Source organism: Enhydra lutris, unplaced genomic scaffold (assembly GCF_002288905.1).
Source record: "Enhydra lutris kenyoni isolate GAN:26980312 unplaced genomic scaffold, ASM228890v2 scaffoldscaffold9, whole genome shotgun sequence".
In the NCBI taxonomy this organism is placed as follows: domain Eukaryota; kingdom Metazoa; phylum Chordata; class Mammalia; order Carnivora; family Mustelidae; genus Enhydra; species Enhydra lutris.
Window position 1 is genome coordinate 49998648 of NW_019154093.1, and position 13491 is coordinate 50012138.

Here is a 13491-nt window from a genome sequence, read left to right on the forward strand (position 1 = left end):
CAGGACGGAACCCTGCCTGCTTCAGTTTTCCGTTATCTCCCCTTCCCTGGAGAGCATCAGCAGTTAGTCAGACAATCCTTTCATTTGAGCTTGCTCACTATAGGTCCTGTACTTCGTAACCAGACATATTTTGCCATTCTTCTTATGTATCGACAAGACTTATGTATCTACAAGACTTATGGTCAATGTGTAATCTACTCGGGCTTCTTTGTTGTTTGTTACTCACTTTCTAATAAATATGAGACTAAGGAGTTGTTCAGGGCAACAGTCTTTTCTACTGTTGCCCCCTGCTCCCATTCTCTTGCAGCTGACTTGTTTGTGCCTCATTCTTCCCGTGTGCGCTGTCAAAAGGTGGCAGAGCTTAGGATTTCATGGATAGTCCCTTTTGAACTCTGGTATTGGACTAATTCACCTTTCACTACCATGCCTCCTTGTCCCAATTAAGTCAAGATCAAAATGCCTTGGAGAAATAGACTTAAGCTACAAGACTACCCCTGAATTGGGGCACCTGGGTGGCTCAGTCATTAAGTGTCTGCCTTCGGCTCAGGTCATGATCTCAGGGTCCTGGGATCGAGCCCCACATCAGGTTCCCTGCTCGGCAGGAAGCCTGCTTCTCCCTCTCCCACTCCAACTGCCTGTGCTCCCTCTCTCACCATGTTTCTGTCAAATAAAATCTTAAAAAAAAAATAATAAAGACTACTGCTGAATTAATCATCATTACCTGGAACAGATGGGTTATAATTGACATCAAAGGATCAATTGGGGTGCTGAAGTGCGTATGTGTGTGTATGTGTGTGTGTGTGTGAGAGAGAGAGAGGGAGAGAGACAGAGAGACAGAGATAAAGAGGAGACAGGAAGAGCAGGGGGTGGTCTCATAGCTAAGGTAACTCTGTTACCAGATGAAGGGGACAGGCACTGTCAAACTTAAATATAAAATGTCCATTATGAGCAAAGTGAGTTTCTTCTGGAAAGCAGAGGAATTGCAATTTGGGACATAAAAACTATGACAAACCATAGATAATTCTGGAGAATAAAAGAGAGGAACGTTCTTTTATAGAGGAAAGAAGAAAGCTGGAAGGAGCCCTTTGGAATGAAAGTTCATTGAAGGACAGTGAGAGTTTGGGGTTGTGGAGACCTGTGATTGGCTGAGTTGCGTTGGTTCTCATTGGCTGGTTTGTTGCTGGGGTAGGAGAAAATCTTCCTTCCTCCGGCTGGTGAATGTAGTTAGCTTTGATGAGTGGTATGTTTATGAGAGTTTTCCCTAAAGGACTTCCCAACTTCATTTTGAATGAGGTTTTTCCTTTATGTTTTCACAGGCATATAGACAAAACTAAAGATAGCTATTCAAAATTTGGTTTCTTCCTGTCTCTTTATCTTTTTTTTCCCTTTTTTCCTTTGGAGTCTCCTCTTCTATATGACACATTTGTTGTTGTTTTTGTTGTTGTTATTCACGAGAGTCCTTTTTTTTTGGTTATCATCTCTTTTTGTATACACTGATAAAAGAAAGCCAACTACCGTCCCCATAGTTTGAACTCCTATCTTACTTTAATGATTGACCATTTTTTATCTTAGTATTTAACACCTCATTGTTGATCCCCTAATCCACATTTCAGATTTCAATAGCCATGGCCACTTAAATTTCCTACAAGCACCTTAAACTCACTGTGTCTAAAATTCAACTCCTTACCCCTCCCAGAAAACCTGTTTCTTCCTCCATATTTCTTGTATCAGTGAAAGTAATCAAAATTAGTCTTGTCTACATCAGAAGCCTGAGGATATTACACTCTTTATGCTCAGTTACCACTCCCAGAACTGATCAGCCACTATGTACTGTTATTTCTGTCAAATAAAAGCTCTTGAATATATTCTAGTTCGACTAGTATAGTGTGCACCCTAGTTTACCCCCCAGTCATCATTTACCTGTTATCCATCATGATTATTAATCATGCTGTTTCACTCTAAAAATTATTCCAGTTTGGATGATATAGTTAATGAGTTATGTGGACACCCTACAGATTAGCTAATTCCATTCCTCAGTATCTTAATGTAGTTTCTTATGATTTTCACCCTGTTCGCAATCTGGCTCTTACCTATTTCTTCACCTTCATTTTCTTCCATACTGCCACATGGAAGGTGCAATCTGGCTACCCAAGCTATTTGCAGTTCCTTGAGTGCATTCTTTGAGATTCAGATCAAGTGCTTCTTTCTCTGTGGAAATTTTCTCTAACCCACTGGTAATCCACTACCATCAGATTTCAGGTATCAGTTTTTAGGCCTCTCTGGAAGTACTGCCTACAAAATCTCTAGCACTTATGACTGTACATTGTAGCTATTCAGTTACTTGTTCACTAATTGCCATTTCTATGTGTTGGTTACTCTGTAGGCAAAGACTACACTGCATCCCTGTTTTGTATATTAAGTGTCTACCATAGAGTCACACACAAAGAATGATAGCATATAGGTACTTATTTTCTACAGCCTCTCCTACAGTACTGATACAACTTGACAGAGTATCAGAACAATACAGCTTGCCACATATACATTAAAAAATATATTTCTCTTGAATGTTTTTATTTCCTTCTAGTTGCATTTGCCTCCTATTCCTGCAATAAAATTGAATAAAAGGGAATCATTTTTTATTGATTTGTCATCCAAATTTATATATGGCAATTAAGTTTATTGCCCTGCGTCCTGCTCTGTACTTACATACAGTCAGACATATTTCTGGATTAAGATGTCTTTAAAACCAAACAATTCATAAGTGTCTTTGAATATCTCATATTTGCCCAGTAACTGTGGCCTTAATAACAAATCATGGTTTGATAGCCAAATTTGAGTCCATTAAAATAATTTAAACTTCATCTTAGACACCCCAATATGACTGTAAGATGTACATGTCATTAAAATATCTTATTAGGAGGGAAGAAGAACATGAGAAAAATTCAAACATGGGAGAAAAAAAAAACTTTTTTAATTAAGATCCTTTGTGATGAGTCCCACAAAAATACCTTTTTACGATTCTTTTCTGCAAAAATCAGAAAATTGAATACAAAATTCCTTAAGCAATAAGTAAAGTCATTATTTCACATAATTAGAAATCTGGAAGTAAAGTGGTTTGAGAGTTGAATAATTAAGTGGTATATTGACATTATCAATGACCTAACTTTTTTCTCTCTTTATGATCTGTCATCTTCAGTGAGTAGATTTTTCCTTTATGAACCCAAGATGACTACAAAATGTAGAAGGGTATAAAATGGAGTCTTTCCCTTCTGTGTATCTCTTTAATGGACTCTATCCAGATGGCTCCCAGCAGATATTTCTTCCCAGCCTATTTGCCAGAACTGAATAATAGGACTTTAGCCTAAATTATCAAGGGAGATGAGCTTGCCCTGGTCCTTTGACCAATCATGATTTATTATGGAGCTAAGGGGGATCCAGAAATACATGAATATAAGATACTTGAACAATTTTTTTTAATAAAGGAAAAGGCGGAGAGTGGTGGTTAGTATGCAAGCAACAGTGTCTGACATATTTTATATTCATTCTGTATTATAAAACTTTCCCTTAGTTTCCAGGTCTAGAACCACACCAGTCAAGATGCAGCTACTCAAAGGGCTGTGTCTCTAAGCATCAGAAATCCATTGTTGGTGATGAATACGGGCATGGCATATTGAAAACTTTAAAAGGATAAGCAGTAAAATTTAAATTTGAATCCAGACTTCTCCTCATATTAATCATTCTCTTATCATTGCTTATGTTTCTCTCTAAGCCTCTGTTTCTTCATCTATAATATGGGGATAATGGGATGAAAACCCATTGTGATGACACATTAAATTCTACTACAGTATGATTATTTTGTGCCTTTCTCTTATAACATTGTAAGCTCTTTATAGTAAGGAATGCATCATCTTTAGAATATTCTTGCTAGGTAGTATAGCAACAGAATTGGTGTCCAGTAAGTATAGCTAATGACTGAAAGATTATGTTACAAAAATATGTATTAAGGACTGTCTCATAGTATTTAGTGAGTAATAGACACCTAATAATTATTCAATCAGCAATGTTTATTTGACTCTTTTGACAAATCTGACTAATTGCTAATTGTGGGGGGGTTTTTTGTGTGTGGGTTTTTTTTTTTTTTTTTTTTTTTTAGATTTTATTTGTTTATTTGAGAGGGAGAAGGGAAGGAGAGAGTGCACATGTTGAGGGGAGGGGCAGAGGGAGAAGCAGATTACCTGCTGAGCAGGGAGCCTGATACAGAGCTCCATCCCAGCATCCTGGGATCATGACCTGAGCCAAAGGCAAAAGCTTAACAGACTGAGCACTCATGGGCTCACTAATTGTATTTAAATAATGCTAATTAGAACTATAGGCTATTGAAAATCGTAGGATATATAGAAGTTAATGCACTTAGATCCCAGGACTGCCCCTTTCACAGTTGTTTTACCCCAAAAAAGTCACTTTTGAATGCTGATCTTCAGTCTCCTCACTTATAAAATGGATACCATATTATCTACCTGATAGTGGTGTTGTGAAGAAGCGATGACTAAATGTCTCTTGTAGTTACTAAGCAACGCTATAGTCAGTTCAATAAAACTGTGCTGAGGCTTTGCATAATAAGGATAGTTGAGAATCACCAAAAGGATCGGTTTCTTCCTAATCAGTTAATAATTTACTAATTCATCTGTGATCTTATGTGACTTGATTTTATCTGTTCCAATAAATTTAGCAAAAATTTGATTTATTTGACACCTACTGTAATTGCATTAGCTAACATTTGTTGAGTGGTTGCTTTGTGCCAACTTCTTTTCTAAGTATCCATCATTAACTCATGAATATATATTTTTTATCATTCCATTCCCCAAATAGTAAAACTGAGTTTTCAGGGGACAAAATTATTTCCCCCACAACTATGCAACTCATGAGAAGCAAAAGTGGGTTTTATACCCAATTATTTTTAACTCCAAAGTTGGGTTGGTTATCCACTTTATTATAAGGTTATTCAGGTAAGATTTTCCTACCTGGGAATGTCAAAAAATTGCATGAAAAGAATTCAGGTAATAAGCCATTTTGGGCTCTCTCACTGAGGTATTAAGTTTAGCTGGTAATTTCTCCTTGCTACAGTATAGAATACCATTTGATAAGGCATACATTTAAACTGGTCTGGTTTCACTGGTGAGAAATGATCTCCACTTAATACCTTATTATAACATCTTGTTCTTGTCATTTAAAAAAAATGCCCATTAAGCTTATCTTACTTATAAGACAAAAGTGGTATTTTAATATACAACTAAAAACTAATGAAATCATTAAAGGCATCACAGTAAAACAAAACCCTTGGGAGATGATTCAGAGTTTTCCATTTCTAGTTCATAGAGTAATACAATTCCCACTGAACAGAAAAAGTACAAAATGGTAGTCATCAGTACTAAAGATCTTGTAACTGTAGAAATTACACAATGTAAATGTTCTAATATTATAGATACAAATTACAGTGTGAAAATATTTCAGTAGAGTACACTAGTCAACTCGGTTGCCAATGAGTTTTCCTTAGAGTTCTTACCTTATTGAAACAATAAATATCTTAAACAGGAGATCATGTTAAGTTGCTCTTATGAGCCGCCACTGAGGATACTATTTTAAACATAATAGTTACTCAAGAAGTATTTGCTGAATGAACAAATGACTAAGAGAGATACAAGGAATGCAGACTGCTCCCTGTTTGAAGGACTCACAGTCTATTTGGATACAGCATGGATGTAAAAAGATTTTAAGAATTGAGGTATAGACATGAATATTTAGATGACCTGTAAAGTGAAATTTTGGACTAAAGCCATTGATGGAAGCCATCCTAGGAATCAAGGATCTGTATGGTAGGATGATACTTGGAAGGCCTGTTGCCCATTTATTATATAGCTTCTTCCACTAGCTAAGAGATGCAGTAGGAACACACTGTATAGAAACAAAGAAAATAGGAAGTAATGATGAGACAAAGTTCACCTGGCCAATGATCCCTGAACTAGGTAGGAATCACTTCAAAGTACTAGAAAGATGAGCATAGCAGAGAAACCACAGTCATAAGTAGCTTGCACAAAACCTTTAAAATGTACATCAAAAAATAAGCTATTGGCAACACATTCTTTAAAATTCTAACCATCTCTGGCTTCATGAAAACTATGTCAGCCTCCTGCAAAGTTACAGTTCAATGTGCTTCAGATTGAATAAAACAATACCCAAGGTACAGAGGTGCAGAAAGGCTTAGTTATTGCTAGTTAAAGGAGTTGACAATCGTGGATAAAATGTGCTCTTAGTGCAAAGTAGAATTGTAATCAATGTCATTGTCATTTGAACCACATTGTTTGCAGTGTAACCAATTGTGAAACCAATGTAAATTCAAAAACTAAATTAGAAAAACAGATGCTTCTTTTGTTTGGAAATTTTAGTCCCATCTAGTCATATTGTATATCATTTTCTTTGACTTACACCACATAGAAAGAAAAATCACAGAGCATAATACAAAAATACAGAAACATATTTAACAAATTTGTGGATTTCATAAGTCATTTATAAACTTTGGATTTACAAACAATTTCAAAGTCTTTTGAAAATATTTATAAACACAAAATCTCATAATGCTACATATAATTATACCATGTCTTTTTCAAAAGCGTATTGCAGAGTTTATGCAGAATATCAAGTTTCCTATTTGGGGTTTGTCTTGGAGACAGTGAACAATTTATTTTTCAATCTCTGTCTCCACTGATGCTCATGATTAAGCTAAATACATTGGTGCAATGAGAGGAAAGAGATTTATCTTGTGCATAATTTCTAAATTGACTTGTGACATTAGGAAACCAATCTATACAGAGTGGGATTTATTTCCCCAGTTCACCAAAGTCCAGACAATTTTTGTTTCCTCAACTATTTTTTAAGAGAATTGGGAAATTAACTTTTAATGTTTCTGAACTACCAGACTTCTTACAGTTTTAAAGCAAACATCTTTAACTTTGTATGAAATCATTAGCATCATGCATTCAAGTATGACTTCAATCTTGGGCCTACATACAATGCTGACTGTATAGAAGAAAAAGTTCCTAGAAATAGTGGTATTTTTAAAAGTAGATCCTTTACCAATAAATTGTCAAGAGGAAATAGAATCTACACAAACACACACACACACATACACAAACATACACCTAATAAGTGCTAAAGGGAAAAAACACACTTGTGTTTAAAATGTTAACTTACGACAGTCAAAAGTATAAACAATAGAATGTGCTTTGCTATATAAACGTAGGGATTTAAGCCTTGCTTTTAATCCAGTAGTCTGAGGTGCTTCCATTTTGTTTATATCAACACTTGACTTCCAGCAACTTAAAAAAAAATTAAAAACTCATCTGGCTTGCAGTTCAAAAAGCTCTTGATAAAACATTAGACCTCTTTCTGAGTAAAGTATACATGAATTAAAACCATGAGGAATAAATTTCCTGTTTCTCACAAACAGCATAAAAATGGCTGTACTTGGACTATGGGGAGAGTTAATAAGGCCTTGGAAACCTCAATCTACCATCCTGAAAGTATTTGTCTTAAAATAAGAATAAGGTTAGGGGACAGGAGGGTGGGTGGCTCTCTGGAGTGAACTTGGGCTTTGAAACCTGTCTACAGTAGAGAAACATCTGCACCTAATAGTTGTATGGCCTTCAACAAATGCTTTTGCTAAGTCTATTTTCTTATCCATAAGAAGGGCAAAATAATGCATTTTTGAGAATACTTTGAAGATTTGATGGCATACAGCATGAGAATTACTGGCATAGAATAAATGCTCGAAAAATCTTAAATTTCTCTTTCATCTTCCTGTTCTTCACGTTCTCATTTTTCATAAAACAGAATAAAATAAAATGAAAAGTTTAAACTGTACCATGAAAGTAAATAAGATAAAATGTATTTTATTTTGTCTTATCATTTTAAGGTAAGTCAACTAAAATATAATTATCATATCAATATATTATTTTGTGCATATGTAGTCACTTGAGCTACAGATTTAAATTATGTAAATTCAGCTATCTTTGATAAAAGAAAAGAGTAAGCAAGTCAAGGAGAAAAGAAAAAAAAAAAAAATTCCATAACAGCAGAAGATTTTTGCCACCATTCCAATTAAAGAAGCATCTAACAAGAGATGGAGACATGATCTGACTTTCCATTCAATCATTGCTTATCACTGAGTGAAGCACAATTTTATCATTTAAAGACACTTATTTTTAGTAAAACATGCCCCCTAAATTCATGCTAGCCATTTCATCTGAAACTCAACCAAGGAAATAATAATCCGTTCCAATACTGAATTAAAATATTGGTTTGCCAGTGTTCAATGTGACCTTTCTCTAAGAGATTTTTTTTTTTAAAGATTTTATTTATTTATTTGACAGAGAGATCACAAGCAGGCAGAGAGGCAGGCAGAGAGAGAGGAGGAAGCAGGCTCCCCTAGAGAGCAGAGAGCCCGATGCGGGGCTCGATCCCAGGACTCTGAGATCATGACCTGAGCCGAAGGCAGCGGCTCAACCCACTGAGCCACCCAGGCGCCCCTCTCTAAGAGATTTTTATGGATAGATAAAATAATGCAAAATATGCATATAATAATTATATATATATACATATATATACATAAAATAAGTGGGCATGTATATTATCTTCTCAATGATTTTAGAGCCTGCTCACATTTAATTTATCATTTTGTTATAAGATTAAAATACAAAACAGAAAATACTGTGTTATTCTTTAGGAGAACATAGGAAAGTACAAAATGCTGTATAAGCAGTATAAACACATTCAGGTCATTTTTATTTATTGTCACTGAAAAGAGAAGGTAGAAGAGAATTTGTACTGATGAGTTGCCAAATTTGTGCAGTTAAAGAAATATTTTCAGATCTTGTGGTTTGGAACTGAAGTTGAAAGAGAATATAGATATTAATGAAAGTAAATATTAATGAAAAATTTGAACTAATTAGAGAGATGTTGATTAACTGGGAAATTTCTAAAGCAAAAATCAAGTGTATTTGCTACATTTATAGTGTAATGAGAAAGCAAAATAGTAGTAATCAGTTTCATAATGAGCAGTCAAAGAGGAAAGCATAGAAAAGTACTTAGGAAAAGATAATAAGCAAAGAGAATCCCATATGTGCATATGCACATGCCAACGCCCCCCACCACCAATTACTCAAGTTTTCAGATCTAAAGCAACTAGATAATTAAATAGTAGTAACAAAAGATAGATACTATTGGAGCAGACCAAGGGTTAATTGAGGTTCTTGAACTCAATTACTCCTTGGGATAAGGCCAAAGATAGAACTTTCCTTGAACCTTGAATAAGACAAACCTCTTGCTCTTCCTGACATCTAGAAGCCAGTGGCAATTCAAGGCAGATGTCATTAGATTAGTTTTATCTTATTCCAGCTGCTGTAACAAGAATTCCATAGACTGGTGGCTTAAACAATAAACATTTACTTACCCAGTTCTGGAGGCTGGGAAGTCGAAGATGAAGGTGTCCTCAGATTCAGTGTCAGGTAGGGATGACTTGTTGTTCATAGACAGCTGTGTTTTTGCTGTGTCCTCACATGGTGGAAGGGGTAAGGGAGCTCTCTGGATCTTTTTGTAAGGTACTATTCCATTCATGAGGCCTCCACGCTCGTCACCTAATCACCTCCCAAAGTTCCCATCTCCAATAGCTTCACACTGGATATTAGGTTTCAACATATGAATGGGGGGGTGTAAATTTTCAGTTCAATGAAGATATTAATCTTCGGTATTTATAGCCTAGGTCACCAGCCATATTAAGATCAGATAGTTGGAATCATATTTTGAGGGTATAACTCCTTAATTTCCATTAAAAGTACAAAAGACGAGGGATATTTCATTGTTTACTAAGATTACTATTGGCCAGCCAAGCACATATGTGAACGTGCCAAACAGAACTCAGAGTGAGATGTAGGTAGAGAGATTTATTTAGAGAAGGAGCCAGGAAAGGAGACTGAGAGGGAATGACTTGTGTTTTTAGAAGCAAAAGTAGGAGAATGTGGCAGCAATCTTCAGTGACTTGTTCATTCAGAAGTTGCTACTTCTTAAAGAAGTTAACGTGACATTGCAGGCTTCTGAGAATTATCAGGCCATATAACTATTATCTACAATTGCTTATTTATGCAGGGTAAGGAAAACCAACAGAAAAGAGTTAACAAAGACCTTCAGGGATATAATGCTGAAGGATTTGCGGCCCCAGGTAACACCTCCACCTTTTCATTCATTTGAAGGCTGGGATTTTGGAAGAGAAATGAAGTCATGGGCAATAGGGAACTTTCTATACAGATTTGTACAATAGAAGAGATAATCAGTGTGTCTTAGATCTTGACTAAAGACAGTGATTATTGGCTAAGATAGCTGGTCAAAGAATGAATGGTATGGAGCTGTAGAAGCTGAAAATAAAATGTTGGAGAAGAAATAGACAAGATCTTTACTACCAGTTATTAAGGACAAAGAACATGAATCAGAAAGATAATGGTAGGGGAGATGCCTGGTAATTCTCAAGAAAAAAGCAAATGAGAAAAGAGGTCATAATAAATACTTGCAGTCAATCAGCATATCAATACTAGGGTTTGGGTAATCAACAGAGTAAACTTACAATGTTAATAGAAAAAGGTAAATAGTTACCTTAAGTAATCAGTTATATGTTTCATGCTTGAAATTTAGGTTTGCAATGGCATATCTTAATGAAAAAGTCCAAAGAAAATTTAAAAAAAAAAAGTGAGATAGATCTTTATGTCCATAAAATAAGAATTTGTAGGGAAAATCCATGAATCAGAGAATGTCTGCATGCTGGCAGCATCTTACTGGAAAAAAAGAAAAGGGGCATGCAAATAATATTTATGTAGGATACTTAAAGCTGTTCAGTCAGAGAAAATCGAAAATGCATTACTGACATATATCACAAAACACTTACAAAAGCAGAACATGGCAAAGATGGTAAGTTTTGGTTATCCGATTTATTAGGATTTTACTGTTTTGTAACAAATTACTACAAACTTAATGGCTTAAAAAATACTCATTTATTTGCTTTGAGTTCTATAGGTTAGTAATCTGGTGCAGTGTTACCCTCTTCTCTGCTCAGTGTCCTAAAATGCCAAAATCAAGGTGTTAGCCTGACTCAGTTTTCATCTCAAAACACTGAAAAATGGTCCACTACCAAGATCATTCAGGCTTCGTGGCTTCCTGTGGTTTTAGAACGAAGGATCTTATCTCCTTGCTATCATCCAGTGGCTACTCTTCCTCCTGAAAATCACCTACATGTCATGTTGTGTGGCCCCCTCCATCTGACAGCCAGCAACAGCTCTTTAAATCCTTTTCCTGCTTTGGATCTCTGACTTGCTGGTCGGGGAGCAAGCAGAGAAAACTCTCTGCTTTTAAAAGGCTAATGTGCTTATGTTGGGCCCACCCTAATTTAAGGTTAACTGTACCATATAGTAATTAACTAAAGGGGTAAAATTCATCATAGTCCCAGGGACTGTTTAGGAAATGAACAAGAAGCAGGCAGGAAATCTTGGGGCCATCTTAGAATTCTGCCTACCACACTGGACATCTGTTAAAGTCTTCTTTAGCAAAAGCAGAGCAAGTAATCCCTGACCATATGATAAATTACTGACTACTTCATAGGGGAGGTGGTAGTTCCCCTCTACTCTGCTCCGTTCTACCCCCTTGGGATACTGTATTCTTCATTAGTGCTGCCTGTAAGAGTAGTGCTAAATTGGAGCCTATTCAGAGAAGGGGACTCTTCTCAAAAGTATGGCGTGAAGAAATGTCTAAAGGACTAAAGACTTTTAGTGTGCAGGAGAGGTGTCATAGGAAAAAAATTAATTCTTGTCTTGATTTAAAATACTCACAATATTGCCGCAAGGTTGATACTCACATGTATCTTTAGAATGCGTGGTAACAATGGATAGGCAAAGGCAACAAGGAAGTTCAATTTAAGGAAGAACCCTCCCCCTCCCCCAAAAAGCACAATTTTCAAGAAAATCTCTGAGTGTTCATACCACAGTGGGTTCCTGTTTTATTAGAGACTTTAGGATACAAATGCATAGGTATTATAAAGAAAAATAGATTTATGATCAAATTTGTGTAGATTAAGCAAATAATCTAGATTACTCTAGATTAAGCAAGTTAACAACATTTGTCTCCCAATTTAGGATTTCTCGAAGACTTTATTACGGTCTGTGAGTCTCTGATCGGAGGGGTATAGCATACAACATTCCCTAGATTAAAAGAACTCCAGAATTTTTTTGTTGTGTTTTGTTTTTTCATTGAGACACTCCTGGGACTAGAATTTTACAAACTTTACTTGGTGAACTCTGTGTTTATAGGGAATTCAAAGAACCAAAGATGGTTTGACACAACCACTGCAGTCTCTTCCATGATTTCATGACAAATTCAAGTACTTTCCTAGCACTGGATCATCTTTACCCTATAAGCTGAACATACACATAGCAGCCACAGAGAAAGAAAGAAGTCTATTTGAATGCCTACGGGACTTAAATGGATTATACATATTCTCAGAGACATCAGTTGGAGAATAGTGCTTGGAACCTTGCCTCCTCAAAGCCTTTGCTGCAAGTAATTGAATGAAAGACTGCCTACATAAAAATAAATTGCAAAATTCTAGTCCCAAATTCAACAAAAATTATTAACAGTGCAGGTGGAAAATAAGAAAATATTGTGATCTGTTACTCTCAGTGAATAATTCAGGACGAAAACTCAGTCTTTCCGGTTTGTAAGTGGTTGGAAGCTAGTGTACTTTATCAATTCAGACACTGCATCTTAGTGGTCTTGACTGCTGTGTTGAGAAAGTCTCATGGTTATAAAAGTGTTAGAGGTTTTCCCCACTGTTTCTTTCAATACTACTCTCCAAGTCCACTTTTCTTCATTGTGGCATTGTGGTGTGGCCAAATGAAACTTAAACTATCCATATATCTGGTTAAATATTTCTCATGGCGAATGCTCTGAGATTCATTTTTAAAAATGCTATAACCCAATAAATTCAGCAGGATTTGTCACTTTAGAATTTTTGTTAAAATTCTTGAGGACAGAATATAACTGACTCTTCATATCCCAGTGCACCAAAAGTAGACATCAGTAGAAAGAAAATGGCAAAATAATCTTTTCTAAAGGAATTTCACAATTCCTGAGCTAAAGAGAAGTGTTGTAGGCCCTTATTTTCAGCTTTGCAGATATTAAAAAAAAAAAAAAAAATGAGGACCAAAGACAGAGCAATAATGTGACTGGAGCCCAGCTTTTCTCTTACTCTGGTTATTTCCTATTAGATTTTATTTTTTCATAATGTTCTACAGTTCTTATTATCTTTTGTGTCTGCACCAAATATTGTGCCATAAATGTAATGAATTTATCTTGCAATACTCTATATCATCTTTTTCTTTATAGTCAAATGTCCAAGAT